The following is a 21330-nucleotide window of genomic DNA, read 5'->3' on the forward strand; positions in this document are numbered from 1 at the left end:
ATTCTATAATTCTGAAGAGGAAGACAGGAAGTGCAGACAGAAGGTCTTTCATACCTCATACTCGTGCCTCCCACAGGTTAATATGACATCTATACTTTGCTTTCAGTGGTCAAACTAAACAGTGCACCCCTGGTTTTCCCTAACATCCTCCTAACATCGTCTGAGCTGCTGAAGACCTATGGCAGACTTCCACCAGAGGAGGTGAGACAACACACAAAGGAGAAGCCATGAGGAACTCACTGCTGAGGATTCTGGTCAGGGTGATGTGCATGCTGGCCTACCTGGAGAAGGTAAGGCCATGTTGTTATGTCTGTAAAGCTCTGGATAGCTGCATGAGTCAATTTTGGAAAGAGAAGCATTATCAGGATCTGTGATTGCTTGATGTTTAACATTTTCACTTTAAGAATATAATGAGGAAGATGGGAGTAGAGTCAAGAATGTGCTGAGTGTGATCTCTAAAGAGAATATTTATCACTCTTTATTCCTTCCCTCTGTCTCTCTCTTAGTTTGGAGGCCAGTGGTACATTGTTGGCTTTGCTGCCAACCTTCAGTGGTTTGTGGACCACAAGGCAGACATAAAGATGGCACTGCTGTAATCTAGCCAGTTGTCAGAGGAGACCTAGAACTGAAGTGAGTTATTATTGTGAAATTATGCTTCACAATTAAAAAAAAAAATCCGGATGAATATCTAGTGGAAATAATGACCTGGTTCTCTCTTTTTTAGCATTAATGGTACCTGCTGGAGAATGTCTTACCTGGCAAAGAAGACACACACTCCTGGACACTTCACCTTCCACAGCCAAAGTGAGTCGAGTACACACACACACACAATAGAGAAACTCATATAGAATTATATAGTATGATTTGCTGTTGTTGTTCCATGGGCCCCTTTTTAACTTTGAGCACCTGCTCCTCTAAAGGTCTCTGCTTGTAAAATAACTTTTATGTTACTGAACAGTTTAATAAGACAAATCTTCAACGTCTGAAACACAGTTGAGCCTGGTATCTTAATTTCCAAATTGCTCTTGTTAAGCAAGTTAATGCCAGTGATATGTGGGTTGCTATGGTAGAGGGTCCAGTTTGTATGATTTACGTATTTTAATCCCAATGCCCACAACTTTATAGCTGGTGGTCAACCATGCTTTAAGTGGAGATGAAGCATTGAAGAATAAGAGTGTGGTTTCTTTGCTTTTTACCTTGGGAAACATAGGGTAGGGCTTTGCTATCAAACCTGAAATTCACCTAGATTTGCTGGGAAACCAACACGAACTGACAGGCACAAAGTTCATTACAAATTAAGTTTTTCTTTCTTCAGCACACAACCTTAGGCTGCAACCTGAGCATCTAACCCATCTCATAGTGCTGTAGCAATTGCTATACTGCCCTCGTTCAGACAAGAGCAGAACTGAACGTTTTACCGGCGCCTGGTATCATAACACATTTGTTTCTTTTGCGCTTTCAGGTCATGTGGAAAGACTGCTTGAGGAGCTGTACAGCAGATGATCATGGGAATCCAGGTGTGGAAAGAGTGGACTGTTTTTAATCTGAATTTGGCATCGTCAAAGCACGGCATGCAATTGCTCTGACAGTATCAATTTTTAAAAATTTGATCCATGTATCCATGATCCAATAATATCCATTATTATTTACGAGAGATGTGACGATACACTCAGCACACGAGCATGCTCTAAAATGATACAGAAAATGATTGTTTAAAGTAGTCAACTGTACTCTAAATTGACTATTTAGTTTTATACACTTATGTATATTTAAAAATTGTATACTTACATTTTAATGCGACTGGATTGCTTAAGTAAACCCCTTAAATGTCAGCTGAACACTGTGAATGGGAAAAGATTTGCTTTCAAATCAACTTGTGATGTACTTTGAGTTCTTGAGCATCTCAACATTTTAAAAATGAAAGCTGAAATGGAGATTTGTTGTCAGCATGAATTACTTTGGGTATTTTTGCAATAACTCAACATTTGTACATCTTCAAACCTATATTTAAACAACAAATGTGTAAAAACTGGTTAATTCCTTTTTTAAATGTCTGATTGTGTTAATATGAAGACATTTATCTTTGAATGTAGCCACTTATTAAAGGAATAGTTGGGTATTTTGAAAATGACATGTTTTCTGTCACGATCGCTCAATTCGTTAGTAGAAACTAGAACTTTGCTAGCTCCCTGCTCTGCCCGTCCAGTAACACTGGAGGAGGCACGGGCGTATGCATGGGCACATGACAGTCTTTGAAAAGTATGATAAATGTTGTTCTAGATACAACGCTCACAGTGTAATCATACTGATACCAGTAGGTTATCTCGGAAAAGACTTTAAAAAAAAAAGCGACAACAAAAAACAACCTTTTTGTTGGGAGTTATTTTTGGATTCTTCAGGTTCTTGTGGCCCGAACACCAGCTAAGAAGTTAGTGTTTGTGTCTTTGTTCCTATCCAAAAAGCACACAACTATTGACAGAAAGCTTGGCTTTTTCAAGATAACATACTGACACTGGTGTGATAACACTGAGTGTCATGTTTGGAAAAGACATTTTTCTTAGTTTTCAAAGACTGTCCCATCTGCCCATGTAGTAGAGTTTTAGGGCTTCCTGGTGTTGCTGGACAGGCAGAGCAGGGACCGAGCAAAAATGACTGAAAAAATGTCATTTGGGCCCAGAGTTCAAAATATTGAACTATTCCTTTAAGTATTTCTACATTATTTCCTTTTTTCTGCATAAAAACCAACATTTTGGCAGTAAAACACTTTATTGGACAATTGTGTAAAATCATTGCTTAATACCTTACTTTGACAGATTGCCTTGAATGTAGCTATTTTTCATGTGTTCTGACACACTATGCTTGTTTTTCCACTGTAAAGTGAACATTTTTAACAATAAATATTTGTTCATAAAAATGACTGTTTAATGCCATACATTTACAGACCTTTCGGTTTCATTGAAAGTACATTTTTGAACATTGAACGTAGTAAAACCTGTACTTTAATAGGAAATCATTGTAGATGTAATGGAAAATTCCATAACTTAACTGTAATACACTAGAATTACAGAGATTATGTTTAAATGTAGCTATTGTTCATGTATTTTGACATACAATGCTTGTTTTCCATTGTCCAATGCATTTTTTTTAACATTACAATCCTCTAAAATGATGGACTACTACTAAAAATATGCAGACATTTTTTATTGTTAAAAATACATATTCTGTGTGTATACAACCATCCATCGTCATCTTCCGCTTATTCCTTACGAGTAGGGGTCGCGGGGGCGCTGGAGCCTATCCCAGCATCTACGGGCGAGAGGAGGGGTTCACCCTGGACAGGTCGCCAGTCCATCGCAGGGCGAACATAGAGAGACGAACAACCATTCACACTCACATTCATACCTACGGTCAATTTAGAGTATTCAATCAGCCTAGTCCCCAATTGCATGTTTTTGGACTGTGGGAGGAAGCCGGAGTACCCGGAGAGAACCCACGCAGGAACAGGGAGAACATGGAGACTCCACACAGAAAGATCCCGTGCCCAAGCCGCGAGTGTTTATACATTATTATAGTTTTTTTATACTTGGAGAAACCATAATCTTACAGGAAATCACTGTTGATAGATGGGTCAGTTTCATAAAGTAACTACGAAGTAGCTTAAATTTACAGTGATTGACCTTAAATTTAGCTATTTTTGATGTACTATGCTTGCTTTTTCCACTGTCAAATGAACTTTTTTTAATGGGAAATTACTGCAGATAGACTGGGTTGTTTCATAAATTAACTAGTAAATGCCCTAAATTTACAGCGATGAACCTGAAAGGTAGTTGTTCTTCATGTGTTTTTACATGATATGTCTGTTTTCCTGGAGTTTAATGCACATTTATCAACAATAAATGTACTGTAATTTAATGGGTTTTGACTGTAAAACTTGCTCTGTATTTTTACAGTTTATTCCATGTAATTTTGTGGAACAGTGATTACTGTACTTTGATGGTATCCATCTGGAAACTTTGCTGCCAGACTTTTTACAGTTTTTTTTACTGTTTTTTTTTTTTATTTTTTTTTACGGTGTACAGTAAATACTGGTAGGAAATCTTGTAGATAACTGTGTATTGCTACCTCTACTTTTGCATTGGTTTTCTGTATTTCTCTTCTACTCAAAACTTCAACAGTTTTGATACTCTGATGCATAAAAAAATGCAAAGTACACCTGGTTACAGGAGCAGCTTAGGCTCAGACTTGTTGAGTACACTGGTAGTATGGTCAAACTGAGGTTGGAACATGTTCTCACCATCGCCAAACTGCTGCACCATTCTCCTCTTTTCCATTAGAGTTGACCCCATGAAACACCCATGTGGAATGACAGACTAAACTGATGCCATTCATTATCCACTAGATTCCGACACTTCTCCAAAGTCAGGGTTCTTTTTCACACACACACACACACACATACACACACACACACACACACCTGTCAACCTTAATCAGAATAAGCAGAATAAGAATCAGAATCAGAAATCCTTCATTAATCCCTTGCAGGAAATTGTTGGATTGCAGTGCTCCATTTGACAGTAAAAAAACCAAAACAATATATAATAAAGAATAAAATAGAAAATCAGAAGGTAAGGAGGTATCTTTTGTACATACCGTAAATTCTGGACTATAAGCCGCGACTTTTTTTCTACGCTTCATGCCCCGCGGCTTATACGAGGATTTTACCTTCACCCTGGGGTGTGGCAGGCAGTGGCAGCGGGCAGTAATTCCCTATTGTTCCTGATGGTAGCTCCAAGTACCGTACTTAGGGAAATTCCTAGCCAAATGTTATGGTAATTTCTCTAAGTACTGTACTTGGAGCGTCCAGTCCATGCCGCGGTGCAGTGTAAAAAGAGCATCACACAATATTTTCAGTCATTTGTACTCACCCTCAAGATGGAGAGCAGAAGAAGGAATGCTTATGATGCAGCTTTCAAGTTAAAGGCAATCAATCTGGCGGTTAAAGATGGAAATAGAGCTGCACGTAAGTTTGGCATAAACGAATCGATGGTGAGACGCTGGAGGCGGCAACATGACGAACTGACCCAATGCAAAATGACGACAAAAGCTTTCAGAGGTCATAATAGCAGGTTGCCCGGACTTGAAAACGCTCTGGAAGACTGGGTCAAAACGCGAGAACGGGCGGCCGAGGTGTTTCCACCGTGCACCGCGGCTTATTTACCGGTGCGGCTTATACATGTACAAAGTTGATTTTTTTTCCCTAAAATAAGCATCTGCGGCTGATATAACGGTGCGCTCTATCGTCCGGAATTTACGGTATTTACATTTTTACACTGAATGGGATATTTATAGGCGGCACGGTGGTGCAGTGGTTAGCACTGTCGCCTCACAGCAAGAAGGTTCTGGGTTTGAGTCCTGGCTCGGGGATGGTATCTTTCTGTGTGGAATTTGCATGTTCTCCCCATGCCTGCGTGGGTTCTCTCCGGGTACTCGGGCTTTTTCCCACCATCCAAAGACATGCGATTGGGGACTAGGTTAATTGGATACTCTAAATTGACCGTAGGTATGAATATGAGTGTGAATGGTTGTTCGTCTCTCTATGTTGGCCCTGCAATGGACTGGCGACCTGTCCAGGGTGTACCCCACCTCTCGCCCGTAGCCGCTGGGATAGGCTCCAGCCTCCCCCCCCCACGACCCTTAATAAGAATAAGCAGAAGAAAATGGACGGATGGATGGATGGATGGGATATTTGTATTGTTGCACAATTTAACAGAGAAGAACGACTCCATAAGATGGGCTGCATCTTAGAGGGAGGAGTGAAACAGTTTGATAGCAGGAATGATTTCCCGTGGTGCTCAATGGTGTAACGTGGAGGTATGAGTCTCTGGCTGAGAGTACTTTTACTGCTGGCCAGCACGTGATAGAGAGGGTGGGAAGTGTTGTCCAAAATGGTCCTAATCTTGGACAACATTGTCCTCTCCGACACTGCTGTCAGAGAGTCCAGCTCCCCTCCCACAACATGGCTGGCTTTGCGGATAAGTTTTAGTCTGTCAGCATCCCTCACCTTTAGTCTGCTTCCCCAGCACAAAACAGTATAGAGAATGGCGCTGGCCACCACAGACTCATAAAATATCTGCAGCATTGTCCGACAGATGTTGAAGGACCTCAGAAAATAGAGGCCCTTCTTACAGAGTGCTTTGTGTTTTTAGTCCAATCCAGTTTATTGTCCGTGTACACCCCTAAGCACTTGTAGTCCTCCACCATCTCCACACTGGTCCCATGGATGGAAACGGGGGACACTGGAGCCCTAGTTCTCCTCACGTCCACCACCAGCTCCTTGGTCTTTGCCAAGTTGAGCCGCAGATGATTCTGCTCGCACCAAGTGACAATGTTGTCCACCACAGCCCAGAACAGTTGGTTGGATCTCTGAACATAAATCAACAAAATAAAACCCATAGAAATTGATAGACTTCATCCAAACAGATTTTATACTCACACAAGTCCCCCCAAATACAGAAGTGTCACCACAGAGCAGAGCAGCATAATGGAAAACCAACAAGATAGCTGAGTGCTTGAAGCTCTGTGTATGTGTCAGAAACAAAAGTTTGATGGCTTTAAAAGTCACTGGCTTCCCTGCTGTCTCCTCCAGGCTCTCTGCCTCTCTACTTTATTAAACCTCATTGTACAGTATGTATCCCTGCAGGAAGACTGACTGGAATTGGCTGAAGCAACTGCACACAATAAATACATCTTCATTTTTACATGTACTATCTGAGACTACATGCAGACTGAACTTTGTGGCCTTCAAGTCACCATAATCCATTTCTCCTTATGAGCTATTGAGCGGCACCTCATTGATTTCCTCACAATGTATCTCACAAATCATCCTCTGTCAATCAATAGAGAAATCTCCCGTAAAATTCATATTGAGAAGCCTTGTGTGCTCACAGCTCGCTTACTGAATGGGAGATATTGAATGTGTATTTGATTAATTTGACTAGTTTAAATCTGACCATGGCTAACTGTGGCCAGTGTAAATCAGGATGCTGCCATTTGTGATTGAAATGAGCTGAGCTCTGCACACGTAACTGGCCAGGATAAATCAACTGCTGAGTTTTTATATTTTCATTGGCATTATAACTATGGAAATATGACAATGCCAAGGTCTTTGATATGATGGATAATTTACATTTCATAGAATGAATTTAATATTAGTGTCCTCTCTCTAGCAGGCAACAAATATTGAAGTTAGACCACTAACCTGGGCTGAAATAGTCCTGTTATTAAAAAAAAAAAAGAGATGTGATCTAGTCACTGTTGTGCAGTGATTTGATGGATTTGACAAAGTGTGACCAGTTACATATACCCAGTGGATCAGTACAACATAGATCGGACACCATTAACCAAAGTTGACTGGGAGGACTTCCGTTCAGTTCAGTTGTGCACCAATCAGAAATTGTCATTTCAGAACTATCAAGGTGATACTACACATTTAATAATATTGGGTCACCATTTAAATTTAAATTTATTTGTTCTGTCATTTGGTCAGGTTGTGTAATGCAATCCTTGTAGAACTGGCAAAAAATTCAGAAAACAAGAACAACCCAAAGTTGTAATTCATGATAGCATCTCTGCACTGTGTGAGCACATTCCTCAGTGTTCTCTACAGAAAATTTTAGTTCACATATTCTCACTTGGTCTGTGGGTCTCCAGAGGCAGCAGGCCAAGCGGTGTGCAGCCATGGCTGTTGCTGAGGCAAAAACTCAAGCATTGGAGGAGTTCATGAGGCAATGGAGAATGACCACTGGTTGGCTCTAAAAAGGTTCTGGTAAGCCGTCCCTCACCTCAGGGTGGAGGGCGGCAACTTGCCGACACTGTATACAATGGGGACAGGAGGCTGTTGACAATAGCTGGGGAGATAATTGGATAGTGGAAGGAATACTTTGAAGAATTCCGCAATCCCACCAACACGTATTCCATGGAGGAAAAAGAGTTCAGGGAGGACTGGGGGGGTGGTGTCGTCCAATCTCCGGGGCAGAAGTCGAAATGGCAGCGAAAAAACTCTGACCATGTCACATCTCCAGTTTCTCACCCAGTGTTTCTGCCACTCCCACCTCATCAGCAGGGGCCTCATGTATCAATACTTGCGTGATCTCACACTAAAAAACTGTGGTCAGTTTCGAATCGCGAAAGTTGCGTACGCACAAAAAAATCCAGATGTATCAATATGTGCGAGCTCCGGAATCCACGCACGTTTCCTTGATGCATCCCAATCAGCGTGGAATTGAGCACAGATGTCGGAGCGACCGGGCCCGCCCCCGTTACGCCCACCTATAAATACGCAAATTTATTTAAATAGGGTCTCCGCTGTCACCGCTCGCAAAACAATGTCAAAGAAAAAGAGGTTCACGGCGTGTGAGCTGGTCGGGAAGGTGGAGGAGAGACAGCAGAGTTTGTTTGGCAGCCTGTCCAGTGGTGTCAGTATAAACAATAAACATTGTGAGTGGGATAAGAAGTGTGAGAGGGTGAACGCGGTGGGTTGGGAGCAACGCACCCCGCGGAGATTAAAAAAATAAGTGGTCGGACATGTTATTGACTAAAGTTTCCTTCTAATCACCAGTGTTGGTTATCATCATATGTTCATGCATCTTAACCACTTCTAATGACGGAAAGAACGAGTTGCTTCATGTTTGAAGTGTTATGACAACGGTAGAAAAGTGTTTGCTCCTCCTTTACTGAACTATCAAAGAGATATAAACAGGGGTGAAAGTCGCTTAAGTCTTGCCGGAACTGTACAAAAAAAAAAGCGCCCCAAAAAGCATGTGCCACCGTTTTCGGGTGTCTATTCCCCACACAACAGCAGCAGCCCCCATAGCCCCACCCTTCCCACGCTACCTAAACTAACAATGCTGGTAATGTGACCCTCGTGTCCGTCTGTCAGCCAACCAGAAATGCCTCAGATGCGGAGATGCCTCATGGGTAGGACTCCGTGTCAAAGCTGTTTCACACTGAACGCGTAAGGCGCAGGCTGCGCGGGGGAAGTCCATTCATTGTGTCTGTGGGCGAGCTGTGACGTCACATGAGCGCAAACCAAGCCCAGCAACTCGGTAGCACTGCGCATGCTTGTGCCCCACCCCGTGCAGCACGCTGCGTCTGACGCGTTCAGTGTGAAACCGCCTTCAGACGTCGTTTTCTTTAGTCAATATGGGATTTTGACAACTCCCTTCTTTTTTTAATGGAACTCCGTTCCGGCTGTGAATATTTTGCTGGAACTGTGTTCCGGCCCGTTCCAGCTCACTTTCACCCCTGGATATAAAGCACAGTTTTCATGACTAAACCCGCGTGAACATAACTACGTCATAACCTTGCACTACTGCTAGCGCTCTGAAAGGTTTCCTCTCTATTTCTAATGCGTCTGCAATTCTAACTTCCTAAACAATGCAAGCTAAATGTATGACAAAATTCAACACTGCGCAATCACTAAATGCAATAACTACAATAATCAATTGGCTTAAATCTAAATTTAAATAACAATATGAAAAATGGCACGAACAGGACCTCAAGGTGGAGGTCAAGCGGCGTACAACTGCCTTCCAGAGGAGTGCCGGCCAGACAGGGAGAGGGGCACCTGACGGAATTTGAGCAGCAGGTGGCGGCAGTAATGGGCAGCACCTCTGTGGGGGGGATTTTCGCCGCCACCCACGCTGACTCCAAGAGCCTGGAGGGTAAGTGGTAACCATTTCTTACACAAAATTTCCACATGCTTTGCCACAGATGTAAAGTCAACAAATACACAGGATCTGCCATTTAAATAAACCAATATGTTTAATAGAAATTGATCCGTCAGCCATGCCGCCTACGTGCAGCACCCCCCCGGCTCCAGCGGCAGCCCGTCCGCTGGCTCAGAGTCATCCGCCAGGACCAGCAGCATTCGGACCAGCCCATCCCCCGGCCCCAGCACAAGCACCAGGCGGACGGTCCTCCAGCCCACCCATACCCAGCGGCGCATCCTCCGGCCCACACGGATCCAGAGGGAGGGTCCTCAAAAAGGCGGTCCTGCAGTCGCAGGAGGACATAACGGGGATCGATGAGTGGGAGAGGAGGATGATGAGGTCCACTACCCAGGGCATGGCCCGGCTGAGGGTCGACTGACTCACCCCAGAACAGTCCGCCATCTCTCGCTGGAGGGCTTTTTTGTGCCCCATGTATGTGCGGTTATCAAATAATGTCAGTTACCAAACACCGCCACAGGGTGTCGCCAACGGACCAAAGTGCAGTTAACGCAAGAATCGGCTTCCCGCCAACTTCTACGGCACCTTCAGAGTTGGCGTGAAACAGCGCAAGAATCAACGAACTTTTCGCGTTGATACATCTGAACGTGAGCGTCAATCCTGGCACACGCAAGTTTTTCTTGTGTAAACCTCGTTGATACGTGAGGCCCCTGAACTGCAGCTCATCCCTGTCATCAGCCCAGGTATATAAGCTCCAGCTCCACACACATCAGTTGCCTGATCGTCTTAGCATTATGCAAGCCCTTCTAGCACTCTGTTCTGGACTGATCACCTGTTGCCGACCCGGTCTGTTCCTGTTCGTGCCTGCTCGCCTTGCCCTCGGACTGATTGTAAGGTTTCGACCCATTTCTGCTCTGATCCTGTCTGCTTATCTGATCTCTGGCAATCAACGTTCGCCTTCTGTCCCTGACACCTAGCTGCCTGTCCGTGAGTTTCCTGATCTCTTGCCTGTCCCCAACTCTCCAATCGTCTGTTCCCTGGCTGTTATTCACCTGGTGGAAAGGACATGTCATCTCCTTGTGTTCTGGAGGTTTGGCTTTTCTGCCTGCATCAAGGTCTCACGCCTGAGAGAAACCAGTGACTTTAAAGACACTGCCGTGCGCATCATTACCCCGTGGTCGAGGGGTAGCACAGCAGACTTCCCTGTGGGAGACACGGGATCGAAACTTAGTGGGAACAGTGTTTTTCCCTCTGTGTTTGTGCCTAACAAAGACTGAAAACTTCTGTTCCAGTTAGCATCTGGGTCCTTAGTTACGTGGCGTGACAGACCATCTTCCCTATCCTCTGCTGAAAAGAAGCACCCCCAGAGAATGATGCGGCCAACACCACGTTGGGGATGGTGCGTTCAGAATGATGTGCAGTGTTAGTTTTCCATCACACAGCGTTTTGAATTCCCCACATGGCTTCTCGCAAACTGCAAATGGGAATTCTTAATGCTTTTCTTTTAAAAATGGCTTTCTTCTTGCCACTCCCTTATTGATTCAGAAGCCTATGACAAATAGTAGTCCTGTGGACAGATTCTGCCACCTGAGCTGTGGGTCTCTGCAGTTTGTCCAGAGTCACCATGGGCAACTTGGCTCCGCTCTCCTTGTTAGGCCTGTAAGTTTAGGTAGATGGCCGTGTTTTGGTAGGTTTGCAGTTGTGCCATACTCTTTCCATTTCCAGATGATGGATTGAACAGTGCTATGAGATGTTTAAAGCTTGGGAAATCTCTTTATAGCCTAACCCTGCTTTGAACTTCTCTGCAACTTTCTATTCCTCTCTATTCCTGACCTGTGTGGTGTGTTCCTTGGACATCATGATGCCATTTGCTCCCCAATATTCTCTTAACAAACCTCTAAGGCCATCACAGAACAGCTGTATCTGTATTGCGATTAGATTACACACAGGTAGACTATTTAGTCATTAGGTCAACATTCGATCAATCATCAGGCAATTTCTTAAACTCACTCTCATTCAGAGAAAAGGGGGCTGATGACTTTTGATGCATAATTTTCTTTCTACTTCCCAATCTTGTGCCACTTTGTGTTGACCTTTCACATAAAATTCCAATAAAATATATTTATGCTTGTGGTTGTAATGTGACAAAGTGTGGAAAGGTTCAAGGGGTATGAATATCAAATGTGCTGAACTTAAAAAATAAACTCAATGTCTGGCATGACTGATTGAGACTATCTTTGGGCTTAAAAATAAGAGATCCTAAAGACCAACTTAAAAAACAAAACAAACTAACACTGGCACATGCAAGCAGTTAGTTTTTGGAGGTTGGCTTACACAGTTAGCTAATGCAATTCAAAACAAATAATTTCCCCCAATGTGCTGAATTTGATCTTCCAAAAATAGTTCAGGGCTGTCACATCTGATGTGAAGGTGCTCCATCATGGTATTTTTTAAACTATAAGCAAATGTAGCCACAACACTGTTAACAACCTCAGTAATTAAGTTCTATTTTTGCTAAAACAGGAGAAAAGTGCATTCTGAAGTCAATTAACATAACATTGCCATTCCATGAAGCACACACACTTACTCATACTAACAGACTCTGTAATATGTGTTGTGGCTTCATGATGAAACTTAGTGTGTATAGTTGGATTCTCTCAGTGCCAACACTGTCTGGTCCTATCTCTTTTTCAGATACTCCTATCTACTTTCACCTGACCCCATGATGTTTTCCATGAGGATCAAGGAGTGGTGGATAGGAATACAAGAGAGGAGGGATTATTCAATCCAGCCCTCCTGGATAATTCTGTCCTTTTTTCCTTGACCCCACAAAATATTCCACCAGGGTCAAGGAAAAGTGAATCGGAATAGGAGATAGGAGTAACTATTCGGATTCAGCCCCTGTGTGACTGTGGGTCTGGGTGGAACTTCTGGGCCTCTTGATTTTGATTCCACACACCTGCAACTCATCTACAATCTACATCCATATTCCTGCAGGCTAAAGGCTGGTTCTATCAGATGCTCCTCACCAGATTGTCAGTTTACTACATTCAGTTCAAGCTATAGTTACAGGTTCTCAATTTTTGCTTGTCCAAACAAACTTGCCTTTTTTATGCCCAGTTCACCTGCCACCTGAACTGAACTGCCTGTTTATAGTCTTGCTTCCCTCTGGATCAAGATCCCAGCCAGGTCTACCAGGTTCCATGAACATTCTCCAGGTTCTGTGTGGGTCCTGAACCCCTGTAGCCAGTTTGCACTGCATTTGCTCCAGCTTTTGGAAACTCCTGCCTCAAACTATTCAAAAGCCTACAAGCAAATGAGTTCAAGAACTCTTCTCCACATTTTAGATAAATCTAATCTCCACTTGCTATCTAACCCACTCTCAGAGTCTATGTCTGAACAGTTGGTACCTAACCACATTCTTTACAACATACTGTGTGTATGTAATCTATTTTTAACCAATTTGTTTTTCAGACTTATTTTTCAGAGCTTTATCCACACTGAAATAGATGGTCTGTAAAGGATTAAAAAAAATCTGCTCTCATCTGATCTCATCCATAAAAAAAATAGGATCAGTTACCCACTGCTCACTGTTGTGAGCATCAGTGATGCTGCAAGTCAGGAGAGTGGAAAGCAACATGGAAAATACACCAAGGTACATTTCAACTGAGACAATGATAAGGAATCATACTATATGTATGTCATGAATCATGTTAAACAATTTTTATAAAAAAAAGTAATCATTCTGAGATATGTACAATAAACGCACTTGAAAATGTATTTTGCACAACTAGCTCAAACTAATGCAGTATCATCCGTAAGAAAAAAAAATCCTGTCCTTATGAGGCTTTATTTTAGAATGAGTATGAGAATGTGAAGTGCAGTTGAATTGTACTGGGTTATGCTGAAATGTGTTGTCAATACTGTTGCAGGGGAATGCCCTTGTGGGCACCTTAGACGGAGGTTTTCATGTTTCACCTGACTGTTTGAAATTTAGTAACAATCCTTATCTGACCTTTGTTATAAAGATAATGGCAATGCATAGTGACCCCCCCCCCCCCACACACACACACACACACACACACACACATACAAACTAAGAGTGGCTAACAGGTTATGTGTCAGTGAAGGGCATAAGGCTGATGTTTTAATTGGAAGAATAGATGACATGATGTTATCAGGACAGAAAGATTACAGACTGACAGACAGAAGAGAAGATAAGGGATGGAGAGAACAGAAGATATAGACGAGGTGTTCAGATAGTATTAATATACTAATGTCCTAATACAGTCTTTGTTTGGGAGAGAGACTTAAGGTTTGCAGGATACTACATCCATTAGAGAAGACTTTGCCTTTCTAGATGTGTTTAAATTCATTGAGAAACCGCAAAGGTGTCAAAGAGTATTTTCCTCCTCTGGAGATAGAGCACCAGACTACTGCAAATTATTTGTGGATCTGTATGAATTTCTGTGAAGGACACTGGTATCAGCAGAGATGGAGGGATGATGTTTGGAGGCAGAGACAATGACCTGATGAGAGATGGACAGATAAGTGGACAGATAGATGGAGACAGAGATAACGAAAGGCTGAAAGGATTAGAGGAGCAGAGGTGGTGCTCTTTAACTCTAGGACATGATATACTACTAATGTACACATACTATCGTAGGCAGGTTGTTGTGAGTAAACAACACCAGGACACTGTGGTTGGGAACCATTTGGTAACTGGTAAACTTTGGACAGTATTTTCTCCCTTAATAGGCAAAGCACTTTACAATGGTTCCTCCTATTCACACTCATGTTCATACACATGGTGTCAAAGTGCCATTCAGGGTGCTGGCCATCTCATCTGGAGCACGTGTGAGCAACCACATGTATGCACAGTAGGTTATGAGTCAGTTTGGATCATTTCGTGGCCAGAGACACTTGGATTCATGGGGCCCTGTTGAATCATTATATACTGTTCAGATCAAATTTTACAGCAGTGAGAAATAAAGTGGTCCTCTTTAATCCCCAACTCAACTGAAAAATGTGTGCATAAAGGTGGAAGAATCAGAGGGGGACAACAGAGAGGGGAACTGATGGTGGCCTGTTACTTCTCACCGCACCTTGCTCGTACGGATGGGTGAATAAAATGATGTGTTCTTTTTTAAATATTACATACACATATCAATTATTATAGCATTTGTTGGGACTCAAGCATATAACACAAAGAATCCATAAATACCAGTATTAGACAATATCATAATCACATTAAAACAATGTCTCAATCACAGTTCCCATTACTACACTGAAGTGTATTGTTTGTATAACAGAAGACACATTGAGAGAGTGACAGCTCCTACAAGAGAAAGAGCAAGAAAATATGCAAGTGAACATCACAACAAATGAGGCTATGTGCATGACCTGGGAGGGCAGAGCAGAGAAGTGCCTGCCCCATATTCGAAAAGATTACTCCCAGTAGCAAAACAAGCTCTGCTGAAAAGGGCCTACCCTGCCTACTCATTGCTTCAGTTCCATTAAGAGTAGTTCTTGGTTTCAATAAACCATATTTATTAAATCATTATTGCTGTTCCATACTCATGACTTAGGTAAAATAGAACATGCTATTATGTGACCATAGATGTTTTTCTCCAAAAGCAAGGGATGTAAAACATACAAAAATAAATTGCCTATTTTCTGAAACATTAATCAGTTTTATCGTCCATATAATAATGTCAAGAGTGTCATGCTCCCATCAGGCCTGTGTTTAAATTTATTATGGACTGCAAGTTTTGAACTCTTTATTTTACATTAGCAGTGGCAGCCCTAAGAAATTTGGTGCCCCAGGCAAGATTTTTGCTAGAAACTCTTTTTAGTTGATCAGTAATTTGTACTGTCATGAAACTTTTTTTTTTTAGCTAGCTTAGCAAGCTAAACGAATATACAGAAGTTTGCAACAGAAAATGTTTGGTGGTCACTTGTTGGGGTTATTGAAGGGGCCTCCTCTGTACATTAGGGACTGTTTAGTTTGGTCGTTGTCAGTCTTTGTTAGTCATAGCCCTGCTCCTTGTGTTTCCTGCCCTATCAGCTCCTTCCCTGCCTGGTTCTGGTGCTTATACTCATCTCATGTATGATGAACTAATAAAACAGAAATGGTGTGATGAACTAGGTCAAACTGGGCATGGAATGCCTCCCTGTTAGACTTATGAGTATGTGAGGTCTTTCTTGCAGTAGGTTTTGTCAAGACATTGGTGCCATCACATTTGTAGACTGTTCAATCTCAAGACTTATCATGTAAATAACAAACACATATCAGCTTCAGATATTAACTTCACAGCAGCCCCTCTCAGGAAATTTTTGGCCCATTGTGAAACTCTCTGGAACTCATTATGCTATGCTCCTTCCTCTCCACCATATTACTAGGTATATCATTAAGTAAAGCTAAGTTAGGCGCTGGCCTGGGTGCACACTGCACTAAATATTTCAACCTGGCTATCAGCACAATGACATTCAGTATGTGTCACTTAAATCAAGAACGATGAGTACATATATATCACCAACATCATTACATAGCTGACATAGCTTTGTTGTCTCTGAGACATCAGGAAAGAGGGAGGACACTGGCTAGTGTGTGTTTTTCAAATGAAAGGATTATTCAATAAGCTGTTTGCTTTTTAATTAACGCTCTAATTAGGCTTCCTTCATTTCAATGCCCCAGAAGCAAACATACACACAATCTTTCACACACATAATGCAAGTGAAGTGGTGACCTTGTGATAACCTGTCCATTTAAATGGTGTTGCCTGAACACAGGCAAGCACACGGAAGCAAGTGGACACACACACACACGCACACGGTAACATCATCACTTTCGGGTTATTCAAGTAGTTACTCTGTGTCCTATTGTACATGGTGTCCCTAGTTAACAGGTCTTAAGTCTTTTTGTGTTCCTGAAAGTATCAGATAGTATACAGGTACATAGTCTTACAAACACATGCATTCCCATTGCCAGTAATTCAGGAGTATCATCTCCTTTCCCTAATTTGGATATTTTTTAATGTCTCATTTTAAATTACATTGAACTGCATTTTTTGTAGAAAATGCGATGTTAATGCAAAGCTGCAAAATGCTGAGATGAATTGAAAGATGTAGAAAGCAGAAAGAGTACTTTATAGCATATAAAACAGGCAAAACAGAGCTCAGTTTAACATTGCATGAGGCTTTGGTGATGTCATGCATACAGGATTAAAGAGCAGAAAATTTGAAAATTCTTGTGCAACCATACACTTATTTAAGATCTGTAGCCCCTCCCTATCCATACACATAGGGAAAGATTCACTCATGTTTAATTTCATGATGCTCTCCCTAATTTTAACAGGCAAGAAAACAGGAGAGTGGGATGGGTAGGCAGGTTAGTGACAAGACGTTGCACGCTGTATAAGTAACCAAGAGATCTTTGGTTTTTATTGTTCATCTGCCTTGCCTCAATTTAATTCTCCTTTTTAGGCACTTTATGACTTTAATAAGAAGGTGCTATATAGTAATAAATAAAGTTATTTATCATTATTATTATTATGAATGCACATTATTGCGATCCTAAAGTTATTATTTTTCTCACAACATATTTGGCATCTTTCAACTCCTTCATAATTGACCTAAAGACAAAATGTTTGCATCTCAATGTTCAGCTCTTCAAGGACATTGTGAGATGGATTTTTCACAATAATAACTTTTTTAAATTTTTGCACTTTTTTAACAAAATTTGTCTATGGGAACAACATCTAAATACTTAAATATTCCAATGTTTTCATCTCCTTCACACTTTCAGCAACACAACCCATTCAACTATTAAACTGTACTGCACTTCAAAAGCTTTAAAACTTATTACAGATCACATTTGTAACTTTTATTCTTTAAAAAATATTTGACTGTTAAAACTTTTTTACAATGTAAGTCAATGAAGATAAATCCATCAAAATTCACTTCAGCTTTCAAGCCCTGACATTTCTTCACATTTAAAATCAGTATTAATGCTGACCCAATGATGAATGCTGCCGAAGCTTTCGGTCATTTAAGTCAAAGGTCAAGGTTCAATGCTGATGATGAAGATTCAATGCTAATACTATCTTAGCAGAAGCATGCTAATGATAATTTTAGGGTTTTTTGGGGGGATTTTGGTTGCCAGACGAAAGACCTCTCCCTAAGCATTGCCATGATCATGCTAATTAGCATTAGCATGGTAATGACTGTTTTGTTTTTTGGGTATTTGATGCCTGAAGCACCACCTCATGTTTACACAGCTAAAGTTAGTATGTGTTGGCATCTGTGTGATACTGCTAATTTTGAATTTTTGGCTTTGGGGCACCTGATGACTGATCACACACCTTAAGTATTACTCATTAGACACTTTCATGGCAAAACATGGGGATTTGGAAAGTAATTGTTTCACCATGTAACATTGCAAGACAACAATATTCCCTTTGTATTTATTTGTTTATTCACTTTTTAACTGTAATTCTACCAAGTCTGACATGAAGCTACGAGATTCCTTCTCGGGAGTTTTAGAGGAAAGGAGATTTTCTTTTCTGTGTTGGGCTAATGACTTTTACATTATTACTTTTTCTTCGAGTGACCCACATGGTGTGTGGGGCTGAAACTACATTCCAGGCACAGTGGGGGCCTTATCATAATATACATACAGTCACATCATTATATTAGTGCCTTCTAGTGCATGTCCTCTATTTGCTACCTCTCACAGTGTTGATCCTGTCTTAAATAATCACACAAAAATGTTTCATGATATATATATATATATATATATATATATATATATATATATATATATATATATAATGTGATGACGTGGTGTGTGTGTGTGTGTGTGTGTGTGTGTGTGTGTGTGTGTGTCTTATTGTGTCTTATTGTGTCTTTGTTTGTGTCTGTTTTATTATACTGTGCTGCCATCTTGTGGAAGACTAAACTATTGTTGCGCACGTGCTGTGAAATCATTTGACCTGACAATTATAGTAATAATGTAATACTCTTGGTTGTAATTACTTGGGAAAGGTTTGGGGAATACACAAGAATAGCGAAAACTGCTGGAGGGAGAGAAGCAGTTTCAGTACTTGGCCAGCAAGCTAACCCAGTGAGGATAAGGCTCTTAACACTGAAAGTACGATAGCATCATGACCTCTCCTCTCTCTCTCTCTTGCCAAGGACAGATGGATTGGTGTTAAAAAAAACACACACACACAACAAAACATTTTTTACCACCTACTACTCATCCTTATCTTTAAAAGTAATTGTATCACTTCATTTTTTCCTCTATGCCACTTTAATTCTTTACACTACTCATTTTATTCCAATTAAGTTAAGTCTAATAAAATTTGGGTCCTCAGAATGCTTTCATTAGTTGTTACCCTGTCCTTCCTTAGAGCCCTGTTGAATGTGAATACGTCTGAATGGAATGAAAATTTCTATTTTTAAATATATTTGAGCCCAGTCCTTGAGTGCACCTATATTTCATTGCATGATTTTAGTATATTGTAATTAAAGAATTGTATCTTACCTTATCTATGCTTTTTTTTTTTTATCTATTCTATGCTACACTTCCCTGGCAAGAGAGACTCCATGATCATGAAGGTGGTTCTCTCAGGGTGAGGCTTGATCACTGCACTCCAACCATCTGACCCCTATGAATTCTCCACATGGGAGAATCTCAACTGCCTAATTTCTTGTGAATTTCCCTGTTGTGGAAATAACAAAGGAATATTCAATCAAATCAAGTCATTCTGTAGTATAACACCAATGTAAATTTATGATATTTTCATTTTAAAATTCTATGGAATTTAGAAATATTTAAAGTAATTTTCGGCCAAGCTTTGTGTCAAATACAAATGCTGAAAAATGTATGGACTTTTTTTCTCTAGGACATGGAAGATACTTCTAATGAAAGATATTGCAATTCTTGTGTACATTAGCCCTGCATTATTTTATTGATTTTAGTATTTAATTATTTTGACTGATACAGCAATTGTGGTATGACTTGTGATGATTGAATTAATGTGCATTTTTAATGAAAAATCCATTGTAAGTGTAATAGTGGGATTTTATTTTATTTTTTTACAACAAGCATACCCCTACCCAGCACCCAAACTGTTCTTAAGGTTGTAGAATTTGATATCTTGGCATGATTTTTCTGCAGTACCACAAAAAGTGTAATGGCTTGAAAAAAAGACTTAACCATATGGCAATTTGAAAATTGTAGTAGGCTGTATTGACAATTAATTTATATTTTTTGATTAACTTTACACATCTCGAGTAGATCATCTCTGCTTAAGTGTTTCATTAAACATTTTTTGCAGACATTTTTGTTACTTTTTTTGCAAAAAAGAAAAAAAACAGCTCTGTCAATAATTCTGCCTTTGCAAATCTGAAAAGGTTCGATTTTGATTGACACTGTCAAAGTAATATCAATTACAGCATTTATTATTGAGGTTAGTATTTGGCAGTAATTTTATAGCAACTTCATTTAAATGGATTGGAACAGTGGAATATTTAAAAATATATGTCTTTCTATAAAGTTTAAAGCAATTCAGTGCAACTCCATAACCAACTACAACCACAGAGCTGATCATAAAGTATAACTATTACATCTGACAGAGTCAACAAAATAAAATACATAGGAATTAAAAATGCAGATAAATGGTAGGGGGGGGGGGGGGGGTTCCATACTGTCTTAACATTTCCTTAAGAGAAATTTGACCATAATATAAATTGATTAGTCATCAGTAGTAATTGATAATACCTATAAATTCATCTGTAATTTGGTAATTATCATGACCATGTTTTTTTGTCATTTTTGATGAATGAATGCCACTAGCTGCAACTGCCCATTTGTCAATAAATTATATTTGTTTGGTTTTACAAAAACCTTACTTTCTTTTTTTGCTCTAAATATGCATGTAACACATCTCAAAGAAATTAACTGTCAAAAGACAAGAGTTATTACATTTTAATATCTTAATGGAAATAAACACAGTTTGATTTCTATATCTATGTTTGAATAGACTAGCTATACTATGGATAGTGTGACTACATCTACACTCTATATTCTAGAGTGTAGATGGTAAAGATTGTTTCCATTGTTCAGATGAATATGAGAGGTATTCAAAGTAACACAGGAAACAAAATGTTTTAAACAAAAATTCAAATTCAAAAATAGAGAAATAAGTACAAAGAATGTTTGGCAAACATGAAAAGTGGGTTTTTCTAAGGTGAATCAGCTGGGGGGTTGACACATTTAGGATGTAGAGTTTCCCTGTGGTCTTCACTGTAATGTTCTTGAAAATTCATGCGTCACTTAATATTGGAATCAATGGGGCAGCTGGAGGTTACTACAGTCACTTGGAGGCTGATGGAAAAAATGTGTCAGTCGATATACATGCCCCACCATTTCAGATTAGAGGTGGCGTGGGGTGCAAGGTGGAGGACACCAGATCGACTTCCTAGTGAAAACGGGACGGAATAGTTAATAAGAATAACTAATTCCACAAGGTGGCAGTAAACAACAACGTTTGATCGCAGGTGCCGTAAAACACCATAGAAAAAGAATGAGAACCAT

At 40.5% G+C, this 21330-nt stretch overlaps 1 long non-coding RNA gene and 1 pseudogene across 1 annotated transcript; both read left to right on the top strand.

The window, feature by feature from the left end:
- The first annotated feature begins 507 nt into the window (after positions 1–507).
- LOC147250438 (uncharacterized) lies at positions 508–1534 on the top strand. The gene is made up of 3 exons (XR_015119136.1): positions 508–630; positions 725–804; positions 1463–1534. It is a non-coding gene; the product is annotated as an uncharacterized LOC147250438 (long non-coding RNA).
- Positions 1535–19312: 17778 nt separating this feature from the next.
- Positions 19313–19466, top strand: LOC147250439 (U1 spliceosomal RNA; annotated as a pseudogene).
- The last annotated feature ends 1864 nt before the right edge of the window (positions 19467–21330 follow it).

The sequence above is a fragment of the Aulostomus chinensis genome, chromosome 13 (assembly GCF_037954235.1).
Source record: "Aulostomus chinensis isolate RoL2024-O1b breed Wild chromosome 13, RoL_Achi_v1.0, whole genome shotgun sequence".
Taxonomy (NCBI): Eukaryota; Metazoa; Chordata; class Actinopteri; order Syngnathiformes; family Aulostomidae; genus Aulostomus; species Aulostomus chinensis.